The sequence below is a fragment of the Diabrotica undecimpunctata genome, chromosome 7 (genome assembly GCF_040954645.1).
Source record: "Diabrotica undecimpunctata isolate CICGRU chromosome 7, icDiaUnde3, whole genome shotgun sequence".
Lineage (NCBI taxonomy): Eukaryota > Metazoa > Arthropoda > Insecta > Coleoptera > Chrysomelidae > Diabrotica > Diabrotica undecimpunctata.
Window position 1 is genome coordinate 118492415 of NC_092809.1, and position 21134 is coordinate 118513548.

The window sequence follows — 21134 nt, forward strand, 5'->3', positions numbered from 1 at the left end:
CTTGTTTTTAGTCATTTCTACATCCAAAACATTCATGTTTACGTACTTATTCGTTTCTTTAACATTAAATAACTGAAAATGGAATGCGCCCATCCTACAAATTAGTCATATTACGATTATTGGTGCTGAATCACAGTTTGCGGTAACACCGATACAGCAACGAATCAGAGTATCATATTATATTTATATAGGCAGTACTAGAAAATATCCGCCTTTTTTACACTTTGCTAATGAGAACTTATTACTTACAGTGGGTGGATCAACTAAATGAATCTATGGTACCGTCTAAATGTTGGAAATTTTTAGGAAATTTATTGTGTAAAATGAATTTTTTTAGATCCATAAATTAGATAAAATCAACTTTTTAACTTTTTCAATTTCCTATCCATCTGTTATAAGTCATTGTTTGAGTTTTCTATTTATTTTTATTCCCATTTTTTTATTTCCTCTTTTTCTATATTCTAAGTAAATAGTTTATCTTTTTTTTAATACGCACAAGTGTGCGACAGGATTTATTATACAAGATTTTAATATTTACATATTTCCGGTAATTTAGAGTTGTTCTAGATATTTCTAGATGATATCTTACATAATCATGTTATATAGTTTTCAAATATATAATTTTGTCAAAAATATTTTATAATGTTTATTAGAATTTGTATGTTATTATTTGTTTTCTTACCAGTTGTATATGCAACATATTCATCTTTTTATTTATTTTTTGGTAATTATCTTAATCCTTTCTTCAGTTTTTTGTATAGAATTTAAAGTTTGTTGTTGAAAGAAAAATGTATTTGTAATTTCCTTAATACATGGTAGAAGTAGCATTATCGAAATACAAAAAAGGTATTTTTTTTGTGATCCTCTCCGATATTTTGGCTTAGTCTCACTTTTTTACTTAACCATTACCGTTAGTAACTGGTTAATCGATAAAAAACCGACACGTTGAAAAAGGACGTTAAAGATAGCTTCAGATCGTAAAATCGTAAATAAAATATAAAGGTAAATAGAACTCTAACCAAACCTAACAAAAGAATAACTCTTTGAGGAAGGCTACTTGAAAATTATACAAAACTCAACCGTATAATATAACAAAAGAAGAAGGCGGATGGTCAAAGAGAGTCATTTGTAACTATTTTTAAGAACTGAATCAACATCTACAATTCAATACAAGATTCAATATCGACCCCGATCCAAAAAGTTCCATTTAACGCCCTTAAAAAAGTACAAACTTCCTGTGAAAATATATATTTGGATGGGAAAGCTAGGATCAGGGGATGTTGATTGGTATTTTTTTCTCTCAATGTTTTTCGAAGACTAGCCCGGTCCATTGTCCGATGTTTCTTATCCAGAAATTTCTTTTTACTTCAATGTCTCATCTTTATTCTATTTTAGCCTTTTTAATAATTAATTCGGGGATGTAATACTTTGCGAGTCTTAACAGATGTCTTAGTTGTAGAACTTCTTCCTTCGACATTCCAGCTGTTCAAGGCATTTTCAGAAATTGACGATAAACCCATTTCTGGAATGGCTAGTTTATTTTAAGCTCAGTCTTTAGCACTCATGTCTCGACTCGAATACAAAAATATTGACCAGTAATAGGTCTATCACTGCTTTGATATCAGGGGTCAAATGATAGAGCGATGGTTTTTTACGTGATAGAACTACTATCTTTTTTCGTATTTCGATAATAGCACGTTCTCTGCCCATTGTTTTTGTATTTGCTTCGTTCTTGGTATTTGTTGTAGTATTTCCAAAAACCGCTTTTTTCCTGAAATCTTAGGAATTTCATAATTTTTGTTTTCTAACATATTTTCCCTCGGTGCTGTTTTATTTGATCTCCATGTAACGTTACCGTCATTAAAATGTCACGTGATTATGTCACGTGTCACGTGATCTAGGCAAGCCTTGGTATATTCTTCTTGCAGTTTCTTTATCATGTTTCTGAGGCCGTCTTGGTCTTGTGCAATCACTACTTGATCGTCTGCAAAGTTTAACGTATATAGGTATCCGTACCGGTACTTCCACGCCTTCACATTTTCTTTTTGCATGTAGTCAAGGCTTTCTCTAAGTATATTTTGAGTAGGGTTTGAGATGTGAATCAACTCTGCAGGAGCCCTTTGGTTGTGGTGAAGTCTCCTATGATTCTTGTTCCCAATTTAATGGACACTATATTTTCTTTATACAGAGCTTTTGTAGCTTGTATTCGTTCTATATTTCTAATTTGTACATTGCCTCCCATACTTCTGACCTTTGCACAAATGCCAAATGTATATCTCTATTTTTTGCTTTTTTCTTTTCCAACCGTTGTTCCAGTGTGTATATGTGGTCTATGCATGATGTTTCTTTCGTGAAGCTTGCGTGATCATCCCCGATTTTGCCTTTTATCGCTTGCTCTATCTTTTCTCGCAGTATCTTCCCATATAATCTTCCTATTGATGATACTACGTTTGTTTCTCTGCAGTTTTCGCATCGTTTTCTATTTCCTTTCTTAAATATAGATGCTTTCGTCCATATTGGAGATACATCTTAAAAAAGTTACAGTCATAAAACATTTGTGGAAACTGTCTTAATTTTATTAAGAACGTTTTAGAAAACAGATAGTTTTGTACCAAAGCCAACATTCACTGCCGGAAGAAAAACAGAAATAAAATAACACACCGCAAGGGTTAATTATAAGTCTTACAATATTTTTGATCGCCCTTAACGACATTATCAAAAACTTTGTGAAACTACTAAAAGAACGAATAAATGCAGATTACTTAATTTTTAATGTCAAAGGAAAAATGTTTTTTTCAATGTTTTTTTCAATTCTTAAGCAAGCTGGTTGTCAATTCTCCGTTTTAAAATGAGTAGCGATGGTACCATTTAATTTCATACGCATAGCTAATCTCATGGAAGCCTTATAGCATTTTCCTCTCAATTTCACGAAACCTTTCTGGAACATAACACACCACTCGTTTGTTTCCACTGCATCCATCCCAGCCTAACTCTACTGCATGCACCTCCATTTTCCCAATACTCTATAATGCAAATCCTAGGTACTTAAAACAATTACTTTTCACAATCAATTTACCATCCAAAGTTATCGTTTTATTTTGTATGGCAACTCCATCTTCAAATGAACATTTAAACATTTTTCCGCATTAGCTTATCTTCACTGTTTCATTTTTAGTTTTAAAAAGCCCTTTCACTATCTTCTACTAACACTGCATCATCATTAAACATCATATCATCGGCATTCATTAAGCACCAAAGTAAATGTATACATATTATTATAAAAGTAATTTATAAAAATATTTTTTATTTAGTGAAGTACGGGCCTGCTTTTATTTATTCTCAAATATCGAATTTCCCTGTCTTGAAATCTAATAAACTTTAAATATTCATCTAAATATATATTCAGTGATTAGAATAAAGCTCAAGTTACGCAAACAGTATCTCGTTTCACCATTAATATAAATTTTCCGCAATTTGTGAAAAATATCACGCACGGAACAGTTAATTGCACTTTTTTCGAATCTCTCTGGCAATGGGTAACCGATTGTGTTGAAAGAAAGATATATTTACGGTAATCATGTCCCTATGGGCCAAAATATTGCCGATAGATTTGTTCAGGCGTAGATTGGAGTCGGATAACGTCATCGAACAAATTGAGGTTGCACGGGGCGAGGAACTGTTATCATTCAATTTGAAGTAAAATATCGCATAGTTGGATTCTTTTGTTTTCTTTATATTCGTGGAAAAAGTTAATTTAACAGGGATGTTTGCAGTCGCAATGAGAAAATGTTATATGAAACAATGTTTACAGTGGGTTTTGCTACTTCCTGGTGAAATAAAGCAAGAAGTTTTAAAGCCTAAAAATAAAGATAAACTAAAAAAGACAGATATCTCAAAAATATTAGAAACATTTCTTCTTATTGCGCCGTCTCCTTTCGGTGATTGTGCGGCATAGTGGCATGTAATATAACAAGGTCCAAATGAGTGCCACTGCTTCGCTGGGTGGCACGCATTTGAAATGTCCAAATTTTTATGAGTCTGGTGCATAAATTAAATTGAAGCTGACCCATGGCATGTGTTATGTTGGCTTTGAGGGCCGCTGTGATTTTTGCTGAATCCTATAGAGCTGCAATTTAAGAAAATTTTAGAAGGAAGATTCTAATAGGATCACATCACACGATCTCGGAGACCAGTTTACATCAAGTTTGCGTAAGATGATCATGCCCTCAAATCGGTCGTGCAGAATTTTTAGTGTGGCATAAGCTGTGGACCACGTAGCGCCGTCCAACCAGCTCATCCAATTCATACCAAAAGAAGTTAGATAGCATCGATCCCTAGCGCTTGCCGTTGACGGTAATGGTCTGGCCAATGTTGTGTTCAAATGAATATGGAATGATGACGTGGCCAGCCCAAAATCCACACCAAACAAATTTATCAAATATTCTGCTGGCGTTTCCATTTATCCAAAAATGACCCTCATCACTAAAGATGATTTTTTATCATCACTTATGATAAAACTTACTTTTTAATTAACTGCTTTAGAGCCCATTTAGCAAAAATACCTTGTCGTCCATAGTTTTTTATCTCCAGCTTCTAGATCAGTTGAATTTTATGCAGGTCCTGAACCAAAACACGATGCAAAATTCTCCAAGTTATCGTTTCTAAAAGGTTCTAAGGTTTCTAAAGAGTTCTTGCGAGCCATGTAATATCAACTATCTCAGATTCTACTGCACATTCTTGCAGATATCGGTGATGTTTTCAGCAGATTTTTCATTTCATCAACGTACTGATATTGGTTAATAAATTATTGAACCGATTGATTACCTGTTGATTTAACCACAAGACTGCCAGTGTTAGTGCTACTACTTGGTTACTGTTTTCATCTGTACAATTTTGTGGCATTCTCAGTCTTTTGTGATTTTTTTATCATTTTCTTACATTCTTTGTCTAAACTATTTTTGTTTTGGGCTATTCATCGTTTTTTCAATGCTTTCTATTTATCTAAAGACTTCTATGCCCCATTTTTCTGTTCGTTCTTGTGCTTTGGCTCCTGTTTTAATTAGAAACTGATCACTATGGCTGTCAACTCTCTTGTTTCGCGAATTAATAATGCTACTAGAGTGTCTTGCATCTATAAGATTATGGTCTATGTGGTTCCGTGTTCTCCCATAATCATTAGCCGATGTTCATTGCAATTTATATAATAAGTATCTAAAATCTAATAATACAATTATATACCTTCACTTTTGTCGATCCTAACTTCCAAAGCAATTGCTACAAAGAGTTATTTTGAACTAAAACAATACCGTTATCTTAAACTATTTAGCCAAAATATTCGCCTTATTCTTAAATTCCTGATGCCCTTTACTTTGCCTTAAACTATTAGCCATAATAACAACAAATTGACTTTTGTGCAGGCAGATCCTGTATAGGCAGCATATTTTTTCTCCTGTATAGAAAGCAGATTATTAAGAAAAGATTAGCCTACAACCTTTCAACTCATGTAGTCTTTAGGTATATATCTGGCAAAGTTATACGATAGTGTACCACTTTCAATGCTCTGTGTAGCAATGGAAAAACGAGGAATAAATAAAAAATATATAAAAGCAGTACAACAGGAACTGGAAACAAATTAACTGGAGAAATTCCTATAACTAAGGGTCAAAGGCAAGGCCGTTGCATCTTTAAAATATATCTCAATGAGGCACTGTCAGTGTTAAGAAGAAAATGCTGCGATAGGGGCATTCCAATCGAAAACGAGAGATTGTACACGATACACTTCGCTGGCGACCAAGCCATTCTAGCTGAATACGAGAGTGATATAGACTATATACTTAGAAAACTGAAAGAGATGTACACCAAGTGGGGCCTTACAATAATTAATATACAAAAAACCAAGTATTTTGCTATAGGAGAAAAACCAAAAAGCCTACAAATTGAAATAAGAACTATAAAATCAACTGAAACCTTCAAATACTTGGTCCAAATAACATCATAAACAGGGAGAAACGACGAAATACATTCTAGGATTGGCTAAGCAATATCAGCCACTGGACAGACACAATGATTATTGTAAAATAGTAAAATAACAAAAGAAAATAAAAGAAGAATTAATAAAACAATAATAGAAAGTATTTGGTTGTACGGCGCCGAACTTTGGGAAATCAATCAAAGATACAAATCGAAAATTAGGGTCATGGAAATAGACTATTGGAGACGATGTTGCCGGCATACTAGACTTAATAGGGTGAGGAACGTAGACATTAGGAGAGATGCCTGTAAATAGATGGTCAAAAAAGGTAGAAAAATGGATTCCGCTCACTAGTATAAAACGAGGTAGACCAAGACGGTCATGGAGAGAAGATGTCGAAGATGCAATGACCTTCAGAGATTTAGAAAGATCTACATGTCAGATATTGCAGATTTCTTTATTTTATCTTTCGTTTAACTTATTTTTCAACAATAATAGGTGCTTATATTCTTATGATGTTGGCGACCACATTAACATATCTTATTTTTTTATTGCAGCTCGAAATAGATCAGTTGACGTTATAACAGTCTATTTCCTAAAATTTCCCAAGATACAGGTACGTCTGCGTCTAGGGCCTCTAACGATGGGCATCCAGCGTAACATCAATTCAATTAATTTTTGTAGGGTATTGTCAAATCTCTAATACAAAGAATCTTTCTTATTTTGGCCTATCCTCCAGTTATTAGTGTTGTTTTACAATAATATCATGAAATTGGTTATTTTGTGTTAAGAAATAGTCTAGGTTATCCATTGCAATTTATATATTTATTGTTTCTAGATTCTCTAAATTATCAGCTATTATTACTTACGATGACATCAGTATACCTAATATTTTTAATTAAAAACCGTTGTACTGCCCTTTTATATTTCTGATCCATGATCCAGTAGCTTCCAGTACGATTTCATCAGACTAAGCCTTAAAAATAATAACCTGACAGTATACATTTTTGACTGACTTCATCACAAGTGGCTAACGCACGCCACAAATGGTCAGATCACATTTCTAATATATATATATATATATATATATATATATATATATATATATATATCGGTTTAAAATGTACTTCTACTTCTTCCGATATCTAGTTGCCACTCCTCTCGATTCATCAATGTCTTCTTCTATGTCTCTGTCTTTCATTTCTATATTGATGCCTTCTCTCCAACTAAGGCAGACGTTCTTCAGACATTCTCTGTACATGACCGTACCATCTGAGATGTTGAGTACCAATATTGTCTACTATTGTATGTTTTACTTTCATAATTCAGAAATCCATTTCCGTTGCCTCAAGTTTTCTCTTGTATCTTTCCTTTATTTGCCATACTTCACTACTGTAGGTAATTATACTTTTAATGATTGTGTTATATATATTGTGCTTGTTATTATTAGATATTGATCGATCCCAAAGGATACTATATTGAGAAGGGAAATTGCTTATCTTGCTTGGTTGTTTTTCTCCTCAATTGTGTCGTCTACGTTGCCTTCTTTTGTGATGATCATACCTAAATATTTATATGTGTTGCAATGTTTGATAACTTCTCCATCTTCCAATATGAGGTCCTGTTGTTTCCCGCCGATACACATATACTCGGTTTTTTGAATATCGATTTCAAGTCCCCATTTTTTATACTCCTCGATTAATTTCGTGTCTTATACTCAATATCTTCATAATCTTGTGCTATCACTAGTTGATCATCTACAAATGACAAAGTCTATATACGCTATTGTTGTTAATCGGCATTCCCATATTTCTACGTTTGCGCTTTCACAGTTTTAGAGCTTGTTCTAGATAAATTTTAAATAATGTCGGGGAGAGACAGCGGCCCTGTTTAAGGCCTTTATTCATTTGGAATCCACTTGACAGATTATTTCCAACCTTTACCTTTAAGTTAACATTAGCGTACAGCTCCTTCGTCGCATTTATTAAATTCACGCTTATGTTTGTTTTCTCTAACGCTTCCCATAATTTATAATGTGGTACGCTATCATAAGCCTTTCGTAGGTCTACATACTGTAGTGAATTTATTTAACTGCTATGTCTTTATTTAATTTATAATGTATTTACTAATTTATTATATTGTTCCTACTTTAATTTATTAAAAAGCACGATAATTTATATTAATTTATTTAACTAATAATACATAATTTATCTGGACAAACGTAACAATTAAAATTGCGAGCGCGTCTTCAAAATTAACTGACCCTTTTCATAACAAAATTCCTCTATAAATATAAAGTCCTGTTATTCGAGAATGAAAACAGCTGTTTCTCGAAACACATCGAATAGACTGCTGTTTTGGCGAAAAACCTATGATGAGTCATTTCCACAACTCGATACTTCCAAGCGGGACCAAAAAAACCAGTCTGGGGTCTAGATCCTTCGCCGAAATTTCTACAACAAAAACAGAATTAGTCATAATATATTTACAGTTATTTTAGGCCATGATATTTATCGTAACAATACAATAAATGTACTTCTTGATTAACGGCTATTTTCTTTTCAATAATCTGTGTAATGCAAAACAAATGGTCAACGGTAGATCTACCTGCCCTAAATCCTGCCTATTCCTCAGCTAAGTCTTTATATTCTCTTTCTATTCTGTTTTTAATTACTTTTCCATATATTCTACTACTGATCGAGTTTGTCACGGCAATGCCTCTGTAATTGTCACATTTATCCCTTTTGCCTTTTTTGTGTATAGTGGATATTAATGATGTCTTCACTCCTCTGGAGTTGTCATTCCATTAATGCAGTTTTGGAACAGTTTGGCTAAACTTGTATATCGTTTGGTTGTACCGTGTTTAATTAACTCGTATGGGCGAAGTTAAAATATTTATATTTTGTGTTTCGTTGCTGTCTTTAAATTGTGGTCTATCTTCCATTAGGAGTTTCTGAAAATATTGGTCCCAGTCATCAATTGTTATTGTTGACACTCACTATGTCTCTCTTCTTATCTTGTCGTAAAGATTTTAAGACTCTCCAACTTTCTGTGCCTCTTCGTCCTCCTAGATGTGAATTTATCATGTTACACTTTTGTTGACATGCTTCATTTTTCTTCCGACATATCATTTTCGTACTTTGGCTTGAGACTCCTTGTAGATTCTTTTATTTGTTATATTCTTTGTATTTAAGAATTTTTGATATTGGTCTCTTTGCTTTTTTTTTTCTTATTCTATTTCTTCGTCAAACCAATATGGAAGTTTTCTTTGATTCTGGATTTGGTATCCAATGGCTTCTGTTGCTGCCTCCTGGAGACACCTTTTTATATAAGTATAATGTTCTTAATTATTATTAAATTGTTTATTTTCCAACTTTTCATTTAATCTATTTCTGTATAATTCTCTCACGCTTTCTTGTTCTAAGCCGATTAGGTTATACCTCTTCTGTATATCTTTCTCCCTTTCATTTCCTTCTTTTTCTTCTTTGGTTTTATTTACTCCAAATGTGATTTTAGCTTTTAATAAGAGATAATAGCTTCCACAGGTAGCTCCTCTCGATACTCTTTCATCTTGTACAATCATATTTGTCTTTTGTCGTATAATGGTGTAGTCTATGATTGATTTTAACCCTCTCGTATTTTGCGTCCATGTGTATTTGTGTATGTGTCTGAATTGAAAAAATCCATTTGCAATTGTTATTTAATTTTGTTCGCATAATGATATTAGTATATATTATATTCAGGGATTCTACAGTATTCACTGCCTTCCCTCGCTCAACGATTTTCATCTCTCTCTGTTGTTCCATTCTCCATCGTTTAGGCCTCTCTTACTCATGGTGTCGTCTACTTCGTTTCTCCAGTATTTTCGGGGTCGTCCTCTTTTCCTTCTTACTATGGGGCTCCATTCGGTTATTCTCTTTATCCATCTGCTGTCACTAGTTCTTCTTACATGTCCATACCACTTTAGTCTTTTTTGTTCTATGTATGTTAGTATGTCTGTTTCTATTGATGTTCTTTGCTTTATTTCGTCATTACTTCTCCTATCCATTCTTGTTACTCTGCAGCATCTTCGCAGGCATTCCATCTCTGTTGCTACTATCTTACTGCTGTTTTACTTGTTTATGATCTAATTTTTAGCCCCATATGTCATAATACTTCGCACTAATGTTTTGTTTATTGATACTATATCATTATCATTATAATGATAATGATATTAGTCTGGTACCATTATCATTTACGTGGTCCTCTCCGAATTGACCTATAACTGCGTTATGGTGTTTTTTTCCAGTTCTGCTGTTTAAGTCTCCTAAGATCATAATTTCTCGAGATGTGCCGACTTGTGCCACCTCTAAATTCAATTTTTTAAAAAAAATCGCTTTAAATGTTTACTGGTGCGTCATCATTTACGGCATATACACCCAAAATTGTGCATTTGTGTCATTTCATACATTATTTGATTTATTTTTGGTCTAAAATCTTGCACGTTCCAAGTTCCAAAATTCATACTCCTTTTTCGTAGCGTACGTCGTCGTTTATTAATCGATTCATCATAAAAAACCGAGCAAAACGCATCGGAACGTTTTGCTCGGTTTTTTAACATTTTATTTTTTTCTGAGTAACGGGAATTTAGCCCGATGCCTCAAACCCCGACTTGGAGAGCCAGGGTTTAATTTTGGAGTTTTCCTTCTCCTAGTCAATTTGCTTTTACTGCAGCTTAAGAGCATCATCTACCCTTCATCTGTAATCCTAGACCACGAGCCCTTACAGGGTGCTATCAACCGGGCCAGTTGAACCCTGGTTTTTTTATAGAGGTGTTACTTCTCTATCCCTCCTCTTTTATCCGGGCTTGGGACCGGCTGCATCAGTTATACAGCTATTCAATTCACCCCACACCAATACAGGTAGAGATTGTTTCATATTTCTAATCAACTTTTATATATTTCTGGCACATTCTGTAACTAGTCCACAAATTAAATATAGATCAGAGAAATAGAAAATCCTTATCTGATAAATCGCAGAAACATATTATTTTATAAACTACTTTATATTTAAAATCAGTGTTTAAACCGATAAATAAAATTTGGTCGGTTGTGGCATCAAAAATTAAATTTAAATGTTTGCTCTGAATAAGTGATATCCTGATTGACGAGTTCAAATTGTCTGTCAGTTAATTATATCAATCATTTCGTGACAGGAGTGTATTTGCAGGTTTTTATATTGGACGTATCTTTTTATAACCTAAAATTTAATTAAAGAGAATTAATAATATTTATACGCTCATGGTAAAGTATTACTTCCAGTTCCATGTACAAGTAATCAAATTTGATGTAACTTATATAGGTACCTACTGAAAACAATGATTACAGACATTTTAATTATCTTATTAGTGCCGATTGTTCGAACGCTAATCAAAACTTGATTGTAATCAAATATTTAATTACAATCAAATACGTCACAGCAGCTGTCAAAATTATTAAAAATTGCTTATTATTATTATTGAGTTGAAAATAAAAACATGAAATAAACATCAGAAAGAGTTTAATTATGGTTTATTTTAAATTAAAACGCAAAATAATAAAATTGAATAAAATAAACCCGTCAACATAACCTTAAAATGTTACGTATGAATTATGCGTATAACAAGGATTACTGGTATTTAAGTAAGTATTTGATATTTTATATTATATTTTGTATGATTATTAAAAAAGTTTGTAAAAATAATATAAATATATATATATATATATATATATATATATATATATATATATATATGTAAATACTTTTTTCTTTTTGGGTGTGGTAGTCAATAAAAACAGAGCTTTGCTAAGGCGTACTATTTATTCTGAATCCAAGCTTTCGGTGGTTTTTTGCCACCTTTATCAAGGTCTACAAAGAAAATTACTATGTTGTAACAGTTTGAATGGTGCCAAAAAAAGGCTATAAAAAACTATAAAAAACTTACCTGAATGTAAGATTCGTGGCAGAAACAACAACGTTAAATAACATGATATACTGAAGTTGCAATTACACTTTAAAAATTACTGTTAAAAAAACACTTTAAAATTACTAAATACGTTAAAAGTTAAAAACAAAATGAAGGACGACATGTTAAAACAGTCGTCGCTGCAGGCTTGATTTCAGTCACATTTCACGAGCAGAAAGAGAAAGTGGGGGGACAATTATTGTTTAAATAGTTAGGAGAAAATACAAAAAACAACTTTGAAATTAACGTCTCACAAAATACTGTTTATGAATTTTGAGTACTACCAACTGTATTACCAACTTAAAAATAAGCGGGAAGTTAAAAATGTTATTTATGACATAAGCAATCGAAAGAAAATAGTATTTAGTAAATAGGTTTAGAAAAAATAATAACTCAAACAAAACAAAACTAAATTAGTAACTGAAGTTTGATAACAAGTATTCAATTAATACTGAAATTTTTAACAAAAGAAAAGAACAAAGAAAACTCTGAGATGCAAAATAGCTCAGTCAAAAGTCAATATAAAATTGTAAATTTTGCTAAGATTCTGGATCTCAAATCTCTTATTAAGATTGTTATTATTACTCTTGCTGATATGTACCATCTCTAAGAAAGTTCTCTTAAATTTATTTTTCTCTCTGGCTAATATTTTTACATTGTTGAAATCTATCTTATGGTCTAGATCGATAGTATGCTCTGCCAAAGCACAAGTAGGTTTGTTTAATCTACAATCACTCTTATGAGAAATAATACGGCTAGACAGATTCCTTCCAGTTTCACCAATGTACGTGGATGAACATTCAGTACATTGAATGCAATAAACAACATCTGTAGTCTCTAGAGTGGTTAGGGGTTGTTTTATTTTGCTATACAGCTGACGTATGGTTTTGATGTTCTTGTTAGCTATTTTGATATTCTTAAAGTCTTTAAAAATCTTAGTGAGTTCAACGGTTAGTTTTGGAATATATGGAAGGGCATAAAAATACACACTTGTTGAAGCTGAATTATTATGTGCTGAGGGCACTGATTGTGACATAGTAAGTCTGTTGTTTCTATTAACAAAGGGAACATTAAAAATTAATTTATTAATCAGTCTTAGAGGATATGAATTTTCAACAAAAATATTACGTAAGAGGTTGAGATCATGTTGGAGATAATCCGGATGAGATAACCTTTTGACACGTTCTTTCATCGCTAGGACTAAATTAGTTTTCATCCTCGGAGGATGGTGAGAGTGGTAGCTTATGAATCTATTGCTACATATGGGTTTTCTATACCATTGTGTTTTCACAACATTATCCTCACATCTATGCAATCTCATGTCAAGGAAAGGCAAAGATCCCTCCCGCTACTCCTCGCACGTGAATTGCAAGTGTGGGTTTTGTTGGTTGAACACATTTAACGTAGAATGTATGGAGTCTGCAGGTAGTGCCAAGATTAAGTCATCCACATATCTCTTTATGAACGGTATTTCAAAATTGATTTGTTGCAAACAATCTTCAATCAAGTCATCTAAGACATAATTGCACAGTATTGGTGAAATAGTGGAACCCATTGGAGTACCAAAGACTTGTTTGTAGTAACAGTCATTAAAAATAAACACATGAGAGTCAAAAACAAAAGAAATGAGTTTTTTGATATTATCTAAGTTAAGGGTTGTGTGCATTGATATGTCATCCCAGTGTTTCTCAACGCTAACCAATATTGTGTGTAATGGTAAATTAGTGAACAGAGACACTACATCAAAACTAACGAGCTTATAGTTAATGGGTAATTTTAAGTTATTAATAAAGGAACTGAAACTGAAAGAGTCCTGAACTCATTGTTATTATTGTATGTTTCTGTGAGAATATTAGTTAAAAAACTTGCTATGGGGCCATTAGGTGTACCTATTGAGGACACTATTGGTCTCATAGACAATTTTAATTTCCCGCTTATTTTTAAGTTGGTAATACAGTTGGTAGTACTCAAAATTCATAAACAGTATTTTGTGAGACGTTAATTTCAAAGTTGTTTTTTGTATTTTCTCCTAACTATTTAAACAATAATTGTCCACCCACGTTCTCTTTCTGCTCGTGAAATGTGACTGAAATCAAGCCTGCAGCGACGACTGTTTTAACATGTCGTCCTTCATTTTGTTTTTAACTTTTAACGTATTTAGTAATTTTAAAGTGTTTTTTTAACAGTAATTTTTAAAGTGTAATTGCAACTTCAGTATATCATGTTATTTAACGTTGTTGTTTCTGCCACGAATCTTACATTCGGGTAAGTTTTTTATAGTTTTTTATAGCCTTTTTTTGGCACCATTCAAACTGTTACAACATAGTAATTTTCTTTGTAGACCTTGATAAAGGTGGCAAAAAACCACCGAAAGCTTGGATTTAGAATAAATAGTACGCCTTAGCAAAGCTCTGTTTTTATTGACTACCACACCCAAAAAGAAAAAAGTATTTACATATATTTTTTCCAAACTAGTCAAAAAATTTTGGACTACTTTTTGAATATATATATATATATATATATATATATATATATATATATATATATATATATATATATATATATATATATATATATATATATATATATATGTATATATAAACACAGAATATGCAGCAGAACAATCAATGTGACAAATTTACCTAAAAGATCGGATTTAAATACGGAAACCAGTGCTGGAAAAATCAGAATATAATACACAGTAATAATAACATTCATGAATGATATAATAAAGACATGTAGCCAAGCAGCGGAAAAATTGTATGTAGGATACAGACATTTACAATTTATATCGATCTGAGAATGTGTCTTTGCAGATGATATTGTACAAATTACCTTAATTTAATTTCTTTTTGTTAAATCGTGCTTTTTTTCACTGGACGAGGCTTTCTGGGGTTGAATGATTTATACAGAAATAATTAATCTAGAAAAGATTAAAATCACAAAACGCTTTCTAGATTATATGGAAATATAAAAAAAAATAATTTCTTTTAATACACCCCTGATAACTGGTATTTACATATTCGCTAAATTAAAAACCGTATGAAAAACCAACATCCGATTATTCTCGCAGGTTTATTCGGAAAAAATAAAATTAAGAGCTTTATTTTTCCGGTTGCTAATAAAATTACTTGTAGGTCATGCCATAATTCCTGTGTATATTTCTTTTCTCCTATCACGTTACTTTTGTGGCAATTTTTCCTATAATCTTATTTTGTATACTTACTTTCACATGTGGCTTCTGTTTGTAATAGGCTATTGAATGATGTGTTTTTGTTTATTTTAAGATTCTCTTTTAAAATTACTCGCTGTTGTTGATCTCTTGTTTGATGGATAAGAGTTTATGTAGGGATAAAAGAACAACCTTTAAGTCTCTTAAAACCTCTCAAAGTTAATTAAGGTCTTACAAAATCTAGTAAAAAAAATTATTATGGATAATAAATATTTTTCTTAGTTCTATAGTTCAGTCGTCAGAGAGTTGACCCCTACAAATCATACGAACAAGCTGAATTTTGCCAAGAATATTACTTTTGGGAAGGACCCCAAAAAAGATGCAAAAGAGTTTACCACTGTTACTTCTGTGCTTCCCCCTAAAACCCCCTCGTAGGGGGAAAACGCAAAAAATCGATTTACCAAGAATCCTTACGCCGTAGAAAAAAATATTTTAAATAAAAAATGTAGCTGAGATAATTTTAAATAAAAATGTTTCTTAGCACTTTTTGTGTAGAATGAACCATTCTCTTACAAACAACGCTTGAAGCGACCGTCGATTTTGAATGTCAATTACGCGCGCGAAATCCATGTTCAATAAAATTTGTATCAGCTCGACGGGAAAAATTCGAATTCTTTTGGTTCAAGTAACCTATCTACAAAAATCAAGATGCATTTTTAAGGTAAGAAGTTTAGCTTTCGTGTAAAATTTTTGTATTTTGCCGCAAATTAACTTAGATTTTATAAAGGTGTTAAATAAATAAACTTGGCACGATTTTTGCAATTTTTTTACGATTCTCGTGATATCAATAAAATTGATCACTTTTATTAACTAGTCCTACTAAAAGTTTCATTTTTAGAGATCAATCTTAAAAACTTATGACATGAAATTTCAATTTTGAGTTGTGGCAACAAATATGAGGGATTTAAATATGAATAAAAAACGCAGAATTTAATATTTTACATTACAAATAATCGCACGTCACGGGAAATGCTTCCATGAAGACAGTTTTGGATGTAGTCTATAACATAAGTTTGGTTTTTTTGAAAAAGCCAAAAAGTTTAAATCTAGTGTTATTTAAGCATATTTCAAATGCCTAACATTTGTTGCCAAAACTTGATACTACAATTTCATGCAATAGGTTTTGGAGGTAAAGCTCTAGTAATCAAAAATTTATAGTGGCAAGTCAATGAAAGGACTAGATTGTATTGATCTCATGAGAATCATAAAAAATGGCAAAGATCGCGCCACGTTTATTAATGTAACACCTTTATAAAATCTAAGTTCATTCTAAGTGTATTTGCGGCAAAATACAAAAATTGCATACAAAAGCTAAGCTCTTTACCTTTAAAACGTATCTTGATTTTTGTCGATAAAATACTTGTATTAAAAGTGATCGAATTTTTTACCGTCGAGCTGATATAAATTTTATTGAACATTGATTTCGCCCAGGTAACTGACATTCAAAATCGACGGTCGCTTCAAGCGTTGTTTGTGAGAGAACGGTTTATTCTACACAAAAAGTGCCAATAAACATTTTTATTTAAAATTATCTTAGCTACATTTTTTAATTAAAACCTTTTTTTCTACGGCGTGTGAATTCTTGGTAAATCGATATTTTTGGCGTTTTTACCCCTCTACTACAAAGAGGGTTTTAGGGGGAAGCCCAAATGTAAAAGTAGTGAACTTTTTTGTTTTTTGGTTTTTTTTGGTTTCTTTGGTTTTGGTTTCTTTCTGGTTTTGGTTTCTTTCTGATTTTGGTTTTTTTTTTTTTGTTTTCCCAAAATTAATCTTATATACTAAAACGCTAAGCCCTTTTCTTGTCCACCACTTTACTCAAAAACCATATTAGATAATTAAAATATTTTTTCGGAATATTATTAGTATTACGTATGAGATTGTCAAGATATACTTTTGGTACAAAAATTCACTTTCGGTTTTGAGATGACCGGAAGTTAAAATTTACTTTAAGTTTTAGACCCCACAATGTATATATGGATCGAAAGGTCTCGTCGAGACAAATCTAAACTGGTACTTCCGGTTGCGATCCGACACCGGAAGTGACCCGAAAAGCGCATAAAACGTCAAGATAGAGCAAATCTGACACCGGATTCGTGATCAGCATGCAAAATTAACTGCTAAATGATAACATTGTAACAAAAAACATTGTTTTCGACGAAATATTTCGTGATATTTAATACACTTTTTACTTGCATTATTATTGATGAATGTTATGTATATTCTTGCTTATATTGTTTGTATTAATCTCTTAATTTTTCTCGCAAAATAAAAATTTCATTTAAAAAACTCGATGTCGAGTTGGTCCGCTAGTATTCTCTAAATGGGTAAATTGGTTGGTTTGATTGCACTGCTTTGTTTTGGATAGTTTAAATGCATTTGTTGCATACTATTTTGTGGTTATCGGAATTTTTATCGGATTTAAATATTTTGATTATAAACTCCCGTACTATTAATTTGTTATTATTAAATAGCTGACATATAAAATTTATTTATTATACATTATTTATCGTTTTTGTATACTTTCTAAGTCGATTTGCAGAGTATCGAAAAACACATCTGTATACTAATATATACCAGGCAAATTAGCAAGAAAGAATAAAAAAAAAATGTTATCTGAAGTTTAATGATGGAAATTGGTAAGTGGGGACCTAATAAACAACATAAAAATAAATTAAAAAGCTGAAAAGTTGGGAACGTGATTGGAGGGATTAAAATGGGTGAAAAAAAGTTTTTTAATTTCCGGCGAAATTTGACATCCTATTAAAACATTTAAAATGCAAAGGTTATAGATAATATAAAAATATACAATTTTTGTTGTATATAAAATTTTTAGCATAATCCAAAATTACACAAAAAATGAAAAAAAATCGTCTTTGTTTTCGTTTTTTTTTTTTCATTTATATAAAACGTGTTTATTTTTGATTGATTCAGACTTTCGAAAAAACCAATTATGTACATACAGTGTAAAAATAAAATTGTTTAAATTGTTACAAAAAATATGAAAAATTTGAAAATTATTATAAGAAAATTTCTTTGAAAAAAAATGGTGTTCACAAAAATCTTTTAAAAAGATTTTTAAATCTAAAAGAATGTTAATATTTAAGAATACATTAAAGTATATTTAAACTTATAAAAATAATGGAATGTACGAGGAGAAATCGTTATTTAACCTGATAGAGGAACTTAAAAAATATAAACTTATAACAAAAATATAAAGTTTATATATTTGTTCATACTGGCGCCATGAACAAAATTATTAAGATATATCTCGTAATACATAAATAGGAGTATACAAAACTATAATTAGATCCACAATGCTATACGCTGCTGAGACATGGACTATAAACAAAACCATACGGAACAGATTGGAAGCATGGAAAAAAAGACATGCAAGGTATAATGACAAGTTAAGAATATTGATTAGAGAACAAAACAAAGAGAAAGATATAGAGATGTGGTAATGGAAGATGTCATATAGATGGGAAGTAGAGATTGGAAGTTGACAGGTAAAAACAGAAAACGATGGAAATTATTCATCTAGCAGTGGGCCTAAAAGGCCCGTTAACATTCTTCTTCTTCAGGTGCCATCTCCGCTACGGAGGTTGGCGGTCATCATAACTATTTTCATTTTTGAGGCAGTAGCTCTAAATAGTTGTTTTGAGCTGCATCCAAACCAGTCTCTCAGGTTCTTAAGCCATGAAATTCGTCTTCTTCTGATGCTTCTTCCGCCATCTATCTTTCCTTGCATTATGAGTCGCAGAATGCCATACTTCTCGCCCCGCATCATATGTCCGAGATACTGTATCTTTCTTGCTTTAATAATTGTAAGTTTAACTTCCTTCTTTTTACCTATTCTTCTCAGTACTTCATTGTTCGTAACTCTATCTGCCCAGGAAACCCTCATAATTCTTCTATAGGTCCACATTTCAAAGGCATTAAGTCGTCTCATTGTGTTTAGATTTAACGTCCATGATTCCACTCCATAGTATAGTATACTATATACGTAACATTTTGTTAGGCGTACTTTAAGAGCTCATGTTAAATCTTTGCCACATAGGAGCTTTTTCATTTTCATAAAATTAGAACGAGCTTTTTTGATTCTGACTTTGATTTCTGCAGTGTAGTCATTATTTTCTGTTATAAGTATTCCTAGGTAAGTGTACTTTTGTACAGTATTAGTATTATGGTTGTTTTTATAAATTTTCATAAATTTCGTCCGTACTCCCTACTACACATTACTATTTTACTTATGAGTCTTTCCAAGTCTTGTAAACTATCGGCTATTATTACTGGATCATCTGCATATCTGTTGTTAACTAAGACTCCATTTACTCTTATGCCGACTGTTTCATCTTCCAGACTTTCTCGAATTACATCATTACCTTGTCTTTTTGATATTGAGCGGGAGTCCGTACTCCCTACTACACATTACAATTTTACTTATGAATCTTTCCAGGTCTTGTAAACTATCGGCTATTATTACTGTATCATCTGCATATCTGATGTTGTTAACTAAGACTTCATTTACTCTTATGCCGACTGTTTCATCTTCCAGACTTTCTCGAATTAACTCTTCAGAATAAGCGATAAATAATAGAGGTGATAGTATGCAGCCTTGCCTGACTCCTCTCTTTATTTCCATTTCTTTAGATGTCCCTTTTTCAATTTGTACTGTTGCTCGCTGATTGTAATAAAGTTTTGTTATTAGCCTTAAATCAATTTCATCTAGGTCAACAGACGTAAAGAGGACGGTTAACATCCAAACATCTCTGCGTTAGCCAGCTGAAGGAGAATAGTGCCTCTCTGGTATCCATACCAATGCGGAACCCATATTGTGTGTCACTAATATCCAGCTCCAGTTTAGAGTGAATTCTGGCGTAGATAATTTTCAACAGGATTTCAAGGTATGTGACATTAAGCTTATGGTTCGATAGTCACTGTACTCTTTGGCATTTACCTTCATGGCAAACACACAAATGCTGATGTCATACATACATACATACAACTTTTGTATTTAAAATTTTTTGATGCATTGTTAAATTTTCCCCAAAATTACAAAAAACTTTTTTGAACCCTTTTTAATCTCCAACTCACCGATACCTCCCTGGAAAATTTCAGGTGTATAATTAATTTTTATTTTGTATCTTATATTTGCATCTACTACTTTCTATTATGAAAATTCACCATCGGATTTCGTTTAAGTGCGTTATAACATTGTTTCAAATTTACGAAAACCCCAAACAATCAGTTAAACTAACCTTATCTAAGTAAAAACTAAAATTCCTAACACGTTAAGTCCCAAAACATAAACGCGGTCCTTTTGTCTGGGACCAAAAGAATTTTTTTGTACTTCCGACATCAAAATTATATTAGTTTTTGTGTGTGCATGATAATTTGACGTTCTGACAATTAAAACAAGAAAAAACATTGTGATCACTTTTGGTGCACACGGTCTGTGGATAAAATTGTTTTTTGTCCAGAACATGTGCACCAGGTTGTGCCACACAGTTTGTAATGCAGAAACAAAACATATTGCAACAAATATACATATTATATTCTATTATATTAATTTCTTAACAGTACTTACACGGGTATCAAAAAAACACTTAATGCACATAAAAGTAGTTGAGGGGCGGCATTGACAACATGTATTTTTTAGCATTTTTTTTGGGATTGCCTTCCATTGCTTTCTGAAAAAGATTTATAACAAAGTGTGCATGTTTCTCTATTCTCTTTTTCTATAATGCAGTGTCGGACGGATTGTTCTTGTTGTGGTTCGAGGGCACCCCTAGTGTGTAGCAATGATAAAATTATTTTTCTTGGAAAGAAGTAACAGGTATTGTTTTATTCGTAACATATTTATAAATCACATGCGCATTGATAACTGTCGTATTAGTCAAAAGTTGGATAGCGACTTTCTGGTATCACTTGATATTTCTACGGATGTG

The 21134-nt window shown here is 32.1% G+C and overlaps 1 protein-coding gene across 2 annotated transcripts in view; it reads left to right on the forward strand.

The window, feature by feature from the left end:
* Positions 1–21134, forward strand: part of LOC140445742 (calsenilin-like) — an 859410-nt gene that overhangs the window by 696558 nt on the left and 141718 nt on the right. The window lies entirely within an intron of this gene.